Consider the following 15,312-nt stretch of genomic DNA (forward strand, 5'->3'; position numbering starts at 1 on the left):
GCTTGATCTGGTAACATATAGAAGAGGTGAAATGCTCCATATCCTATTTCCATTCCTGCTCATATATGAATTTGTTCAGTATAAGGTTAATCATGCAAACGAGATTTTTTTTCTCTGAAATGCACAATAGATCTGCTTTTGTCCTTACTGTCTGTTTGGAGCAGACCAAAGGGATTCAAAATGTGTAAAGAAGAAATTATAGTGTTAACAGTACCAGTGAATGCACAGTGAAATTATTATGTTTCATAATATTAGTGAAATTTGTCTCTTTATTCACATAGCACAGAATTCTCATTGGGAATATTGGATCCACCATGCAGATCAGAGAGTACAATTTTGCCTGTAGTATGGAGTGCTAATGGTTTTACCATTCTTGCCCGTGGAAGGAAAGGGGTGAGGGAGGAAGGAATTACTGTCTCCTCTCCTACTTGAATAATGCTACCATTTACAGAAAAGAGAAATTTAGAAACAATGCACAATCGGAGCTAACTGCTTGCAAAATTTCACTTCAAAGTGTACATAGCTATTATCTATGGTTGGCACCATCCTGAAGTATTCAAGAGTTATCAGGAATTATTTTTAATTTATCATCTTAAAATAAAATAAAATAAGTACTTAAAAAAGGTTGCAGTTCTCAAGTAGAAATTATGACAAAAATCTATAGCATTCCAAATATTTCCATCAGGCTGCTGGGTGGGATGGTGGTGCAAGTGCAGGTACAGCTACTGGTACAAAGTTCAGAATTCTTGGAAAGGGAGTTTTCTGAGCAACATTTAGATAGCATCTACACTTATCTGTTTTTTATACCATAATTAGTAAATTAAATATACAGAGCCAAAATATAATTGTACATATCAGCTGAAGTAACACATGGCTTCATATGTTTTGGTGTTTTCTTCCAACATTTTGGATCTTTTTGTATTTTCAAGATGTTTCTTGGTTTGCAGTAATGATTACATTTTCTGCTATTCTTACAAGATTGGTTACGTAATTAGTCTTTGGCTATCTTTTACTAGATGTTGGTAACTTTTCTTTTTTCAAAGATTTATGTCCAGAGGGTACCTTTGTTTTACAATTTATTAATACTTTGGTTGATTGCAGAAGAAAATCATAAGATAAAGTATAAATGTTGGTTTGGAAGAGACAAAAGAGCAAGCTTATTAATAAACTCTAACTGTACAATGGCATAGGCTGAGGTTAATATTTTTAGTATTAACATCATATTCCTATCCCACTTACTCATACAAGGTATCATATGAACATAAACTTGAATTATTTTTGTCAAGACTGGCTTTGCATTAAGGATCTGTTCAGTGATTAAGGGCAAAAAACTGCCCCCTATCATTTTTCACACTTGCATTTACTCACACTTTCAGACTTGTCTCAGCTAGATCAACTAAATTTTCCCTGAAAGATTGAGAACATTTCCAGCCTCACTCAGTCACAGTCCAGAAGGAATTCAGTTATTTCAAGAAGTCTCATTACACAAGATCCTTCTATTGCCCCTTGTTATTTATCTTTCAGTACTATCACCTTTTACTACTCTTTCTTCTTTCTTAATTCAAATTAATAAAGTCCTGCAGTGAATGATTCTTCAGTTCCTTTGAAATTTCTTTTGAAAGAGTGAGAAGTCCTCAAAAATCACAATACTCGTAAAATGGTTGAGGGAAAAAAAAACCCTTTATTCTTTCCTCTAGACTTCAGTGACACTATGAAGTTTCACATAATTTGCAGACTGCATCTCATAAAATACTGGCAAAATTTATTCAATTCAAATTAAATAGATGTAGCACAGAGTAATCTTTCTCTATTAAATATGTCACTTTTTGCAATTGTTTCTTAATATCCCTCACAGCTTCCATCTAAGATTAGCACTTTCTTTGCTGCCACAGTTTCACTAACCTACTGAATTATTCACTGAAGCATAACCTTCAGATATCAGGTTAGAAAGACCTTGATTATGGCAGGAAGTGAACTGTATAAACCATTTTTCTTTAAAAGAAAATTTCTCATTATAGAAAAGTCTGAAATGAGATAAGTATTAAGTGTGTGTAAAAATTAAGTTCATAATTGATAGGAATTTAGTCAACTGTGACATTCCTGTATTTTGTTTATAATAATGTACAATAACATTCTAGATACCATTTAAGGGTGTAAAAACATGTGCATTTTCATGGTGCTTATTTAAACTTAAAGTACAGACCAGGATATCTGTTTTGGTCTTAGCTGTAAGGTAGGGCTGTGGAATCTCTCACATGGATTTAACATACTGGACAAAGAACATTTACATCAAATTCCTGATTTTGTCCCATTTGCTACAAATTACTTTTAAGGGGCTCTCAGCTCTGGAAACCATGGTGACAGAGTGGAAGGCTTCCCCACAGTAAACCGCTGTTATTGACCATTACTTTGTGCCAATCCACTGTTGAAAGGTCATTTGAACACCTACCAAGGAGGCAACAGCTTCAGGAACACTTCCTTTGTGAGTGTTGAAACACAAACTCACCACTTGCTTGTCCGCTTCTCATGACCTGTCCAGTGGCACCCAGGAGCTGAAATGCAATTGCAAGGTTTAACAGGCTTTCATGGCCTCGCTTTTAGAGGCTATGATAGCAAAATGTCAGGGCAAACAACATTCTACAAATTATTCTGCTAGTCATGTGTACAAATTTTCATAATGACTTGACCTAGAATAGGAAGAAAATGTGTTTTCCTAGTGTGGGTGATAACTGCATAATTACGGCCTTGTGTTACTTTCCCAGATGTCAGAGAAATGGCACAGAGGGAGAAAACAGGTGGTAAGACTCTGGGATGTTATGCGTTAGTACAGTTTGGAACAGAATTTTCTCTGTTGACCACAGTTTGAAGAATTATAATACAAAGCATGTTGCATAAGGATTTAGGGTTTTGGATTTAGCAGGGGCTTTGGCAATTTTTTTGCTGCGCCATGAAATGTTCAGTTCCTAAGACATATTTAAACTTCTTGGCTCCTCTTCTCTGTCACTCTTTCTCAGAATGATGTTTGTGGTTTACAAGGCTTTAAGAACATGTAAGGATGTCACTTATGGGCATACAATTTTAAAAGAAATACAGGCAATGTAAAGGAAACTATGAATTTTAATGATTTTTTTTAAAGGGTTGTGTATATATTGCTCTTCAAAGGTCCCTTAAACAACAAGAAGCATTTGAAAGCAGTGTGGGACATCATGCAAATAGGTTTCCTCTTGAGAGAATATAGATGATTTTTTTCCTCATATTTTAACATATGCTATGCATACATGTATCATAAAGAAACATGCATTCATCCTGGTATGCACTTATTTGATAATTCTACTCTGTATTTATTCTGTCTTTATTCAAGAAGTATGCCTTTGACAAAAGGGGCTGCAGCTAAAGGACTTGAATTGCCAGAATTAAACTTCCGATATGGGAAAGAGGATAAAAAGTGTACTTGGGGAAATAGATCATTTTGTACTTAGAAATATACGGTGGAAGTCATTTTAGTGTACCCTATTCATTTCAGTTTAGCTGTATCCACTGAAGCTGCCTGGGAGTTGCATCGAGAATGCTCACAACTCTTCAGTTTCTGCATTTTTGTCTTTTAGCAACGTTTGCTAGAAATCTTATTGGGCTTAAAATAATTGAATGTGAACTATGTCAACACTGACAAGGAAGTTAGAAAGACAAAAAAAAAAAAGATTCTGGTAGTGTTTTTTTCAGTAAAATAGGCAAAACGTATATCTTGTTATGTGCTTGGAGATTGTACGATAATCTGAAACCCTGATTAAAAGAAATACTATTAAACAAATGTATATTCTTTTTGCCATCAGGCTAGAGGAAAGGTTGCATAATCTGAGGCAAGCTACTTTTATTTGATTGTTACCATCCCTGCATCGTGAGAATATTTTGAAGAAGAAGTTTGCTGACATCCAGAATATTTATATTTAATGGAGTGATAAGTGAACCCAAAATATATCAAGGAACATAAATACTCTTGCTCAGTATTTTCTGAAATGGATTTTTATGATTTCTGATTTTTGCGTATATATCTTTACAGAATTCTGTAGGTTTGGAATCAAAAATTGTTTTTCATGTCAGGACTTCGGGTAATTGATGGATATGCATGGACTTCAAATGTTATACTTTTTCAGATTTGTAGGCATTTTGGTGGTTAATAGCAGACATATGTTACAGTGGTTGCCAATGGCAACCTCTGGGATTCAGGTTGGGTTCAAACAGCCATCAACCCCACTTGTCCCCCCTCATTACTTCCAAAACCTAGGCATGCAGATTGTTTTGGGGGATGACATTTTACATGTGTGTCTAGCAATCTCTTCTGTATGTATTTATCTAAACATTTATATTGCTTCCATCACCACATTACACAAGTGTGAATGAATCTTGGCTGACAACATAGCTGTGAGGAATGGAGAGGGAGTATTATCTTTCCCATTTAACACTGAGAGAGAACTATGAATTTAAGACTTACTAAAAGTTTCAGAGAAAATAGGTATCACTGCTGGATATTGCTGCTAAAGTGTTGGATTCTTTATCTGCTTTCCCTTTCTTTCCTGTATCTGTGCAGAAACACTCGAGTGTTTTGTACCAGTGGCTCCTTTTGGATTGCTACCAGGGACGATAGGTTGGGACTTGGGAAAAACTTTTGGATACCTAGCTTTATTAAAACAGTTTTTGCATAGAGTATTTTGAGTTTTTAGGTCTATGTGCCTGTGTCCATGTATGCATATTGGTTATTCTTGCAGTCATTAAATATTTTTATCAGGTAAACGTATACTTTTTTTTTTTTTTGCAAGAAATCACCCATACTATTTTGATGATTCTCAAACTGCTGCAAGTTACACAGGAAGCTTTTGCAACATATATGTTTTGTTTTTTTTTTTTTCTCTTTAAACAGCTGAGAGAGATACCCTCCAGTCACAATGAGTCTGTGAGGGAGGTTGTGAAGCCATGCCTCAGAGCAGATGCACTCCTTATAGAGAGGCCTAAAATATTATTCAAGTAACATAAAACAGCAGTACTCTTTCAGAAACTGTGAAGTAGCTTGGAGAAAAAGAAAGAAACCTCTGAACCATGCTTTGAGTCCCCTCTTAGTAAACTTCAGTACATTGGACTTAGTATATACACCTACCCTCTTTCCTCATGCGAGAAAAACATGTGAGAACACATACAACTCTGATGATGGTAGTTTTCAAATCTTCTACCATGATTTGTTAGGGGCAATACCTTCACTAAACTATTTGAAATCAGCAGTGTAGTTCTGATTGATGTATTTAACCAGCATACCTGCATACATTTAATTTGATGTCCTGTATTTTCAAAGACACGTACCTGAAAGTGCACTGTTAAGCCAGTTGGACAATCACTTGTGAAAGAGATTCTTAGAAGTAATGAAAAGCATAGAAAAATATTTATGAATGCAATTTGCTGTTGTTTGGCAAGATTGCTAACCCTTAGTGCCCAAATGTCTGCTTAGAATAAGTTGGGTAAAATCGTTGAACAAAGATGTTGTCTGGATGCCTTCTTGAGTGTCTGGAATAAATCTATTCTGGCCTAAGAGATTCTGGTATGAGTTCCTCAGTTGTGAACTTGGTTGGAGTCATTTTGTATAGAATATAATAAATGTGGTCGTTTTTTTGGTGTATGTTTTACATAGCATCATAGAATGGTTTGAGTTGACGGGAACATAATGATCATCTAGCTCCAAACCTCCTGCCATGCGCAAGGATACTTTCACTTAGACCAGGTTGCTCAAAGCCTCATGCAGTCTGCCCTTGAATGCTTCCAGGGACAGGGCATTCATGACTTCTCTGGGCAGCCTGTTCCCATTCCTCTCAACCGTGTTTCATTGTGTTTTACTGAGAGAAGGGAAACTCGTGAAAGTCAATATCAGACACATGAAGTGGAGATGACCATTAAAGAGTAGTGGGAATAGAAAGGTCACAAAGAAGGTTGAGAAGAATTTTTTTTAGATGACATTAAAAGGGAGAGAATGCATTTAAAATTGGGGGAAAGAAAAGGGAGGGGAAACAGATGGAGGGAGATCCAATATTAACAAATGGGAGTGAAAAACTAATTTGGAAGGAAAATAACCAAATGAAGGAAACAAAAAGGAAAGGGGGGGGACAGCAGTAGAAAGGATGGGAGGAAGAAAAAAACAAAGAACAAAGAGAGGCACAAAACCCAGCTCTTGCTGCAGTTTTGTATTTTGAACATAAATAATGGCAGGTGTTTGCAGTAGTAATTTCTCCTCTTCTCCTCCTCTCTTTCCTTTCTGAACTTGGTCACAAATCAGTAGAATTTTCAAAACAGATGAAACTCTTACAAAGTGAGTTTGGTGTCTAAACCCACCGTAGTTACTCCACAGCATCCACACCACTGCAATGAATTTTTCCTGTTTTTCAGTGCTGCAAGGCAAACTGACCTGGCCTGTCATGGTAATTGTATGACACTAAACTTGAAGCAGCCCCTTCTTAAAGCAAATGAACAAAATGAATATAAATTTATTGGTGGGCTTCATGAACAGATTCTGGGCCCGTTGCTCTCCTTATATGAACATTTTTAATTGTACTTTTGCACTTATCATGTTTGAGCACAGCTTAACTGCTGTACACATTAATATTGGTTTACAAGTACGAAATGTTCCTGAAAACTTGCCTCATTTGAGTCACTGGCATGACTTTCCCTGCCCAAAGGAGGGTCAAGTTTTCCTCCTTCTGTGTCTGCTGGGTGCATGGCGGCTGTGGCTCTCTTTTGCTGTGGAGCTTCCGCAGGAAAAGAGAAAACGTTTGCAAACGCGTGCCTCGCACATTTCTGTCACTGCTGTGATAATCTCTGCTCATTGTTGTGCTGCTCCCTGTGTGCAGCAGTGGCAGTTCCACCTGCCCACTTTTGTGTGTCATTCGCTGTCACAGTGTTCCCACGTCTGCGTCGACACTTCTTCCCCGGCAGCGGCTCTGGCACCACGTCTGGGCCTCGTAAATCCTGGCAGCAGCGCGCAGCGAAGCCTTTGTGACAAAGCAGAGGGATGACAATTAATGACGGATGAATTTGGAAGAGGCAAGAGGAACACGCTCTGCTTGTGTGGAAGGATGCCTTGCAAGGCTTTCAAGCATGAGGCAGTGTTTTTACAATCCAGGCAACAAATGCAGCGCTCCTGGTCCGGCCGAGCTCTGCCGCACAAGAGCTCAAAGCACGCGTTAATATCTGCCATTTGCAGGGCCTCTTGACTTCAGCGGGGGCTCATTCTCGTCAGTAGGGACGTCACAGGATGATTGAGGCACTAGCGCTTTGAAAAGGACCTTAATCGTGTGATCAGTCTATAAATTAGATTTTACACACTGTAAGTGTGGCGATGGGACCAGCCCCCTTGGCTTCAGAGGGACTACTCACCCCAGTAAGGTTTAACGTGATTGGGGCCTTAGATTTAACAATAAATACTTTATTTTCCCTCAGTTATACAATGAGAGCTAATCTTTCCAAATTATTCTGAGCCTCGCAAATGCTAAAAATATATATTTCTTTAAAGGGCAGGATTTTTGTTTACAGCAGGCATTAAACAGAGGGAATGTCAGTGTAAGGATAGGAGGACTTAATGGGTTAAAAACTGTGTAAATGTTACTCTAGTTAAATTACAGCTTGTTGTTCAGATGAATACTCTCCACTTCTCATATAGCTTTAAATTATGGACAAATGCTTGCAATTGTGAACTACCTACATTGTGGCTGCCTGTTCCCAGGCTTCATCAACCCTAGCTGTCCAATGGGATTACTGTAAGCTTTCACGGCAGTCTGCCAGCCACTGATCAGAAATTCATATCCCTGGATGTTAGATTGCTCTCTTTATTCCATCCTTGTGATGGCTGTGATTGCTGTCATGGTGTTAGGTTAGAAATTAGCATTTTGTGGCCCAAATTTTGCCATCCAGAACATAATCAGAAAAGAGAGAGAGAGGGAGGAAAAAAAAATCAAAGAATAGTAATTTCATCTGTCAAAGGGAAATGCAGTGTTACCATGATACAGATGTCTATGAAACTTAGGTCAGGAAATGTTGTGGTATTTATGGTCCTATTTGGTGAATGCTTAGGCCGGTGATGCTTTTTCGTTACTGCAGACCTCTGTTCGTAGATTAATTATTTTCTACTGATAAATAATTTTAAAAGTAAAATAAAAAATCAATTGATGAAACTATAGGTGGGCTTTGGAAATTCTTAAGTTAAATAACAAAACAAAATGAAAAACTAGGATCTCTAGCAGAAACTTTCAAGGACATGCTGAATTAATCACAAGAGGCTGGTTAGCAGGAGGTCAGAGAGAGACTTCTTAGCATCATTTTGGGTCATATGTCTAGAGGCGATGGCAGTATGTATGTGCTGTATTGTAATATCCCCTTTCTAGTTTTCTTGTCTGAATCAGAAAAGGATGAACACATATTGCATAGGGCTCTTGAAAAGAAAGAGACACACTGGTAAATATCACTAGTTTTGAGGATTTCTTTTTTATTCTTTAAAATTGAGTTGTATTTGACTGCATAATGAAAATATGTTACTGCTTTTCACCAGTTTTGTGCTATATTCTATTTTTTTTAAGAGTGTTGTATCTGATGATACAAAGGTAGTGATTAAACAGCACAGTAGTACTCACTGATAGATTTAATGAACACTATTAACACTATTATTTCGCTAAACAAGGATTTTTCTATTAATCTGTTTCAAAACAAATAATCAGGGCTTATTACAAAAATTATGGAAAACAACTGTTTGAAATTTAGTGTAGAGATATGGTTAGGTCCTTAAAGGTAGCCTGTTATTCTTTTTAGGCAACTCACAGACATGCTAATTTTTCCTGTCATTAGCACTGAACAAGCTGGAAGGATTCTGACATGCGAGGTGCACAGATTCTGTTAGGAGCCTTGATTTTTATCCACCCAAGCTTATCCGTCATCTTTAATCATGCAAAAAGCAGGATTACTTAATCATTTCATTTTATTGAAAAGAAAAAGAAAGATTTACATTAAAATGATGACATGCAAGAAAAAAATAAATTGAAAATGATGATGAAGAAAATGTAATGTAGAGACTAAAGCTCCATTGGTTTTGTGATGCTCATTTAAAGCAATGATCTAGTAAAGCCAAGATATAAAAGTAATGATGATGTTAGCTGTTGAAGTATAACCATCTTATCTTTGTATTTTAACGTACATTCTAACATGGTTTATGTAGTCAATTATAGCCAATAATAACTAAAGAAGGTACTGATTTTTACCTCTGCTGTATTTATTCTTTGCATTAAGCTGTACCTTTGTCTGAAACAAATGTATTTTAACACACAAATGTTAAAATGCAAGCCATACTGGCATTTTCATAATCACTATAGTATGCACGTGCTTATTTGTAATCTCCCTGCACAGGACTGGCCAAAATTATACTGATTTTTCACCTGTATATGGAAAGTACTGACTTAATGCAAGTGTGAATTATCTTTTGAAGATAGAATTAACAAATTATTAATGAGTGGCTTCTGTATCTTTTGTATTTAAACATTGCATTGTATTCCCTAAGAGCCCTAGATTTAATACATTTGATTGAATATACTCCATATATATTTTTTTGTTCTCTTTATCAATTTTCAATATTCTTTTAAGTTAATATTTTTTTTTTCTTACATAATCTTGTGTTAAGGTATGTCAGAATTTAGGGTAGAAGGAGAAGGAAAAATATACCTGCAATCTTCTTAATTCACAAATCATTTGTTTAGGAAACATAGTTTTAGAAAGAGTTTTTTAATGGAGAAAATGAGGAGATATTTTCTTCTCTGAATATATATAGTAAATGGTATATTTCACTAAAGAAAATTTATTAAAAGTACCGGACTTTTAGGACTTGGCATGATATTTACATAAAATGGTGCATTAAACAAGTAATTACATTAAAAATCAATGTTTACCAATTAGGTCATTAATAATTCATTCTACTGTACTAAGTTGAGTGAATTTAAGGTTGAATACTCTGGTGCCAAATTGTTTTAGGTACATTAACATTTCATGAAATCTGAAAAATATCTTAACTTTTATTATTATTTTTTTTAATACATAGCATTTCTAGGTGTTGAATATTCATTATTTTTAAAGAGAGGAAAAAAGAGAACAAGGTCCAGCGTGTTTTTGGCTTTACATCAGAAAAAGAATCTTGTATTGCTACTGGAGGTAAGGATGTAGAAATAGTAAAAAAATATGTAGATAAAAATAGATATATAGCTGTTTTTTTAATTCAATAGTTCTCGAGACACACTGTGGCATTAATTGTGTATGCTGCTTGTCTGTGATAGCTGGCTGTTTTGATAGGTAACCTTCTAGTAGCAGGAAAATGGTTAATAATGTCAGGGTAAAATGGTATGAGTGGGTAAAAAGACTGAGAGACCACAGGAAAAATTCTTGTATGTAATAACATATGAGCAAGTTCTGTTTTATAAAGTTTTCAGTTATTATTATGAAAAAAAAGTAGATAAGAAATGTAGCCTTCCTATAGCTTCCTTATGCACTTCCTTATGTTACTATAAAAACAAAACCTAAAATTCTCTGCTACCACAGAAATAGAAAATAGTTTGAGAATTAAAATACTGCATTACTGCATTTACTTAAAAAACAAATGCAGTCTTTTTTTTTTTTTTTAAATACTTTCTCTTCGTCTTGAATGCTTCAGTCCCTCTGATAATATCACAAATCTTAAAAATCCAACTGCATTCAAAAGGTGATATTTTAATATAGGCTGAACCTCAGCATTCTGCATTATGACTGTGAACATTTTAAGGCACGAGAACTATGGTTCTGTAGTTTTTCTGATAATATTACAAGAAATTATGAGGGATATTGTACTACACACAGCTACTCCTCAGTAGTGAGGGAATAAAGTCAACTTACTGTATGGATGCAGTCTGAATAGTACACTGAGGATAAAAAGAGGCCTGTCAATAATTTTTCTTCCGGAATGATTTATAGAGCCTTTCTCTATCACTGTAAACGAACTTAGAAAGTACTTACACGACGCAAGTTCATATAACTGGTGTTATTTTACATTAAGCAGTTATCTTCCTTATTGATACATATGATTTTGTTAATCCAGTAAGGTCAAGTACCTGGTTGCCAGTCTTTCTTTTAAAGAAATCGGAAAAAATTTTCTTTTCATCACTCTTAATTTTGTTAAGGCTGGATAAGTTTATTCTGTTGGTATGATTCATTTTCAAATGTAGAATTAGAGAACCTTTGATGGTTGCATAACACAGAATTATGTACTGAAAAGAATTAGATCTGGTCTTACAGAGGCTTAATTCCATGCTTTTATATTGGTGTCTCTGAAAGAACCACAGGTGTAGATTTACAGTTTGAGTATTTGCCTGGCCACATACAAAATGTTAGCAAAATCATATTGGATTATATTAGACATTTTTTTAATCTAACTAGAAACTTGGAATTTGAAATATTTCACCTGATATAGCCTAAAGAATCTTCTTTTGTTCCTTTTCTGAAAGGATTTTACATTTTGAATGATTTTTAAAGTATTTTATAGAAATTTACTTTCACAGATATTGAAATGTTCTTTTGTTAACTTTCCATTAATTCCCAGCAAATTATAGCTATAGTACTGAAGACAGACACTTATTATTTGTTAAGCATCTTTGAATATGAAAATCTGAGTCAGTTATTAGAAATAATGAAAACATAGGAGTCAAAACAGCAAAGACGAGTGACAAAAAAACTGCAAGAGAATTTAGTTGTTTAACGTTTAAGCAATAGGTGGCAGTGTTACCTAAATACTCTGCTTTGAATTGGAAAAGAATGGGAGTACTTAAGAGGAACAGGACATTTGTTTTACTTGTACATAATTGCAGATTTGTACAAACAAATTTTATGTTGTTAAGGATGCTTTAGAGGAGTTTTCTTGGAAAACAACTTTACATTCAGTATCCATCCTCACTTAAATGACCTACATTTTTGTGTTATATGATTTATTAATAAAGAGATTTTACTGGAACCTTAAATATTCCCCGTGTATCTGAAAAATAAGAATATTTTCCTATGAAATACTGTGTTCGAAAATGTCATGCATTTTAACTTCATTATATATTTATAGCAGTAAACACCAAGCACAGTATTAGAAAACATATTACAAAAATTACTTTTCTGGTTTATTTCAAATTTATAGACCCATTTAATAAAGGTTTTAGCACATAGTGCTTCAGTGGAGATTTCAGAGTAAACTTGCAGACTTCTTTTAATATGTACAGCTTCATATCACAGTATATACTTGCACAAATCTCAAAACACCGTCTCCCTCTTTGTATACGAGAAGGTACTCCTTTCCACACCTTCTGAAAAACATGCATTATCCAAAAAGAGATAGCATTACCTAGTAAAATCGATGCATTAATACACATTTCTAAACTCAGTTTGTCAGTATGCATATTCACTTAAATATAAAATGCTACACAAAAAGCAACACAGTACATTACAAGCAGAAACAACTATTTATGCCATTTTTGTCCTTTGTGTGTTACTTAAGTATATTTCATCATATAATAATTAAAAATACCATACTGACCAATGCAGCAGCCATATTCCATACCATGTGTCCTACCTCTAGGATACAGCTTTCCTACGGTACCAATTCCAAGAGATGTATTCATCACTCTGTGATAGAAACACTATGCTGTACTTTTTTGCAGTTTGAAGAGGAGGGGGAAAGAAAAAGACTTGCTATAGCATGTTGCCTTAGCTTGATAATTAAGCATTAAGTATCTGTTACTTTATATCTGTTAATTTTTAATCTAGAATTAGCATGTCGCTTATAAAAGGAGAAAGGTAAATGATAATCATGCTAGTGAAAGAAGATAGTGATGGATAGAAGCAATGATGAAATGTGTCTGATAGGGTAGTTTTCCTCTGTACCACCATTTCGTTGCTGCTCTGGGATTACAGCAAAATGGTGGCTACTTATATTTTATGGAAAATGTAAATTTTATGGTAACCTTCCTATAGACTCCAAATTGCTTCTCCCTGCCATCTCTATTATATTGCTTTGTTAGAATGAGCATGCAATTTGCCTTCTGAAGCTTAGACTACTACGGAAAAGATAAAAGCTCTGTTGTAAAATTATGTATCGGCAACACAGTATTTACTTACATACATATACTTAAAACAAAACGTAATCAAACACGAAAATCATGTTGTCTTACTGCTGGATACGGTACCATATTGACATAAATTTTGGAGCTCATTCCTGTTTTGTACAGCAAAGAACTACTGTAGCAGACTGCAAACACTTGCAGCTTTTTTTGCTTTGGTTAAAACTCTTTAATATCTGTAAATTCTAATAAGTAGTAAAACTGAAGAAGGAGATGAGATAAAGTGCTAACACTTTGCTTTCTTGCTGTTCTGTGTTCCTAATAGTTGATTGGCACTGAGTGACAACACTGTCTTGTAAAAGATCCCTTATCTACTTTCCTGGATAGGGGTAAGGTATGGAAACGGCATCTTCCTGAAGCAGCCATAAACTTTGTCACAGTTTACCGAAGAATGCTCCTTGCAATAATATTACTTTTTCACAAGTAAATACATTTTAGAATTGAAGGGAATTAGGTGCTTTTTATTAACTACATGTGTTAGAGAGATTGCAGGCAAGCACAAAGCAAGGGGAGACGAACAGAACCAAATTAAGAAAATGAAGTGAAAGCAGGAGAAATATCACAATATTGTTGTTGTTTCTTTTTTCTTAAACACTGTAGGAAACTACTGCATAGAATTTCTTGTAACTTCTATTACTCTATTATGGTTATATTACAGTTAAATTGTATTATTAAAGTATAGGATATTTAAAAAATGAAGCTCCCTCTCTCTAGATAGATAGATAGATATTTAAAACTAAATTCATGTAATATTATCTAAAATGTCCTTACCTAATTTTATGAGGTAATTTTGAAAGTGTGACATTTTAAGTAGTCTAAAAAAATCATATCAAAAAATCATTTTCCACAGTCAGTTTGTACTGGTTTGTACATCAGGAGGATGTAAGTGTGGTGATAAAATACTGAATTTAAAACACATCATAGTGGAGTACAGGCACTAATGCTGCTTAGTTTTAAAGAAGCAGGTTCATCAAGAAGCAAAATTTTTCTTTGAATATTTGTGTATCTTATTGAATTTGGCATCGTGGTTCCTGCAATAACACAATATGCATAAGACCATATATTTTCTGTAGAGAAACTGGATATCTATGGTCAGAAGGGGTGAATGAATATTGGAATTTACATGAACAAGCACAAACACACTATCCTTGTTAGAAGATAATGCCAGCTGCGGTGATGCTATGTTTCTAGTATACCTGTCTTTAACTTCCATTTCAACATCCACACGTTTACACTGTTGTTATCCCTCAGAGCGAATGGTGAGTGAGAACATTATGTGAAAGTAATATTGCTCTGAATCCGTTCTGATGGCTGGATGAATTTAAGCGTTGAATTTTTTGTAATTTTCTTTTTTTTGAAGGGGATGGGGAGGTATTTTGTTCTGAAATGCTCCAACATATTTGAATTGAGATTTTAAATGTTATGATAATGACTTAAATATTTCTATGATGCAATCATAAGCTTTTAGGTGAAATCTGAGCATTTATTGTATCACTCCAGTTTCTTATCTATAGCCTGAAATTTGGAAAAATCTTTACGGATTGCCCAGTTAGGAAATCATACTATTTTTTTTCTACCTAGAAAACTATGTACTGTTCTCAAATTACATAACCTGATTTTAAATTGGATTGATTTCTTTTTCCCTTTGTAACTTGCTCATTTTAGCGGAATATTTACATATAAAGGTCAGGGTACTCTAAATTTCTATTTGAAATGAAATAATACTCAGCAAGTTCTAAAAATCACCTTCCTAATTTCACAAGTTCAAAGATAAGTCACACATAATATTTTTATTTTAGTTAAAATACCATAATCCTAAAGCCCTCCTGATCAATCAGTGTACTAATCACATTGTGGCATTATTATGTGGGTTAAAATTTGCTATTTAAAACTGCTAAATAATTACATGAATATTACTGTAACACTTTATGTATTGCTAGTTCATAGAGGAGCTCTACAGTCATTTGGTTTTAAAGTTCTCTGGTGTATACAGAAATGCAGCTTTTGATGCTTAAAAAAATGACAGTATATCACTGCAAGCACAAAATAAGCAGAAGCTTTAGTACACGCAATTCAACTTGCATACTAAGAAAAAGCACACAAAACAACAAACTTG

Source organism: Numida meleagris, chromosome 2 (assembly GCF_002078875.1).
Source record: "Numida meleagris isolate 19003 breed g44 Domestic line chromosome 2, NumMel1.0, whole genome shotgun sequence".
NCBI classification, from domain to species: Eukaryota; Metazoa; Chordata; class Aves; order Galliformes; family Numididae; genus Numida; species Numida meleagris.